This window comes from Dipodomys spectabilis, unplaced genomic scaffold, assembly GCF_019054845.1.
Source record: "Dipodomys spectabilis isolate Male_0828 unplaced genomic scaffold, ASM1905484v1 ptg000386l, whole genome shotgun sequence".
Lineage (NCBI taxonomy): Eukaryota > Metazoa > Chordata > Mammalia > Rodentia > Heteromyidae > Dipodomys > Dipodomys spectabilis.
In genome coordinates this window covers 2397200-2400123 of record NW_024871063.1, presented here as the reverse complement: position 1 = coordinate 2400123, position 2924 = coordinate 2397200, and the positions used below count along the sequence as shown (strand labels likewise).

Sequence of the window (2924 nt, the reverse complement as noted above, 5' to 3'; positions counted from 1 at the left end):
CACAGAACGTTTTCTTGATCCATTCTTCTACTGAGGGGCATCGGGGTTGGTTCCGTATCTTAGCTATGGCAAATAATGCTACAATAAACGTTGTTGTGGTGGTAGTTTTAGTATGGACTTATTTGTGATCATTTGGGTGAATTCCCGAAAGTGGGATTGCTGTGTAATAGGGGAGCTCTATGTGGAGTCTTTTGAGGAAGCTCCAAACCGCTTTCCAAAATGTATGAACAAGTTTACACTCCCACCAAGAGTGCGGTAGGCTTCCCTTCTGGCCACATCCCATCCAGCATCTGTTGGTGTAAAAATATGGAATGATTCATTAATTTGCGTGTCATCCTTGTGCAGGGACCATGCTAATCTTCTCTGTATGTTCCAATTTTAGTGTATGTGCAGACAAATTGAGCACAGAACATTTTTTTATATATAAATTGTAATTGATTGTCTTAAACTAGACAATTCAACAAAAAGTAAGTTCAAAAAATTGTGAAATTTTGCAACCATGTATTTCTTACATAAGCACACATTTAAGAATAAAGTCAATATTGACATGACAAATACAAAATAATTCCAGATATTTGTTGTTCATGAGATGTGTAGGAGGAGGAATTCAATTATTCTACACAAGGCACCTGTCATAATGATCATTGCAGCAAATGTTAAGGTTTGTTAAAAGTTTTAATGATTTAAATATGTTTCATTTTGGGATTTGCTTATATATGCAAAATTAAGACTGGTAGGTCATAAATTTTTTCGATAAAGTATATAATATTTCCGGTAGCATGTACTACTAAGTATGTACATTTCAGAGTTTATAGAAACTTTGCTAATGAAAAGTTGCAAAGACTGTGTAAAGAAGCAGAGTGAAGAGTTAAGAATTTAAGTACACAGTTTCTGATAAATCTTTAGGGCTCTCTTAAGTTATATGTTAGTGATGAACAAATAATGATAAAAGCCACATACACATGATGAGATTATCTAAAAAGAGTAATCTTAGTGGGTAAATTTAAAGGCTACTCATAGCTTTATCCAGTTTTAAATGTACAGGAATATGAGAAAATAGTAAAATCTACTATGTACTTTTCAAATACTGAAAACCCTGGTAATTGTTTTGTTTTTTATTTTAGTAATCATTAATATATAATTATTGTTTTCTTTATTTATAGCATTTTTTCCTTGTCATAATATAATACAACTTTTTGTGAGTCGTGATTAAGAGGTACTTTGAGAATATTATTGGGATGGCCACTCCATTTTTCATAGGTGCATGTGAATTTACAAATAGCAAAACTAAAAACAAAATATTGATTAAAAATTATATCAAGTAGAGTCTGAATCAGGAGTGTTGATAAATGTCCACACCTAAAATCTTAACCCTAGGCTGAAGTAGTGGTATTACAGTGTTGAGGCCACAAAATTGAGAAACTGTGTTTTGTTTTGTTTTGTTTTTTGCTTTGGTTTTGTTGGTTGTGGGGCTTGAACCCTGGGTCTTGGGTAGTGTCCCTCAGCTCTTCAGCTCAAGGCTAGCGCTATCACTTGATCCACAGCAGCACTTTCATCTTTTTCTGCTTATGTCGTGCTGAGGAATGAAATCCAGGACCTCATGCATGCAAGGCAAGCACTCTACCACTGAGCCACCTTCCCAGCTCCTGAGAAACTGTGATTTAAAAAATCATCTGAACAATATTTGCTTTCTGCTTTGGGTTATATAATGAAATATGTGAACACATTTTTATATTTTTGTGAATTGTCATACTTCTAAATTTATACTAACTACAGCCAATTTATGCTTTTCAAAGTCAAGAAATATTTCTGAGAGTTTGCTTCTGTGAAGACTGTTTTTGCATTTATAATTTCTTCTGAGCCATTTTTATTTATTATCAAAATCACTTCATATTTTATATTGATGCGTTATCACACATCAAATACCTTCAAATGTACATGTAGAGTCTCAAAATAGCAGTATGAATATCCTCATACACCTCTTGTTTATCTGTTATGCACTTTAATATTATGATATTTTTCTCTCTCTTTCACTCTCTTCATTTCTGCTCTTTCTCTTTCATGCTCCATGTCTGCTACTTAGAATTTCTGCTGGTCTACTATTATCCTTCAGGATCCACTGGTTTTGTGGGAACATGATAGGGACCATCAGTTACCCTTGCATTCTTTAAGAGTTATAACAGTGACGTGAAATTATTCTTTGCCATTCTAAATGGCAAAACAACAGATCTAGGAATTCCTTTTCACTTTTAGTACTATTATAAATTTTATCTCATACGAATCATTGGGACTGATAATATACTTTTAGCCTGGGACCTAAAAGTTCTTTTTCATTTACAAACAACCTTTTTCTATTATTATCGGTAAGTAACAAAAACAAAGCTATCCTATGGGAAAGTAGGCTGAAGCTGTTCACAGTGATGAAAAACAAGTTAATGGGGGAAGTGTGTACAAAGGATACCCCTCATATAACACAGATGCTTAGAGCAGTTTATCATGTACACTTTTTGATAAGGACAATGTGCTGGGAACTCTAGATTAAATCACTGAACACCTGATATATATATATATATATGTATATATATATATATACACATATATATATATATGTATGTATTTTTATTTATATATGCATATATATGAATATTGGCCCATATATGTACACATGAATGTTACTATACACACAAATGCACACATATGTACACACATGTACACATGCACAAATGGAAAAAGACACATAGATATAGCCAACACAGGTTTCACTAGTTGTTGAATATGCCTTAGACAGAATGCTTGGAAACAAATGTGTTGAAGATGTATTCGTCTCTAAGAGTTCTTTTACCACTCCTCTTATCTCTTCCAACTGGTACGTTTAGAGAGATTGGACTTGAAAAATGCAGGACAAGTGATAGCAAGTAACTCGG

The 2924-nt window shown here is 33.3% G+C and overlaps 1 non-coding gene across 1 annotated transcript; it reads right to left on the bottom strand.

The window, feature by feature from the left end:
- Nucleotides 1-300: 300 nt before the first annotated feature.
- LOC122096710 lies at nt 301-406 on the bottom strand. Its single transcript, XR_006145375.1, has one exon. It is a non-coding gene; the product is annotated as a U6 spliceosomal RNA (small nuclear RNA).
- Nucleotides 407-2924: the final 2518 nt, after the last annotated feature.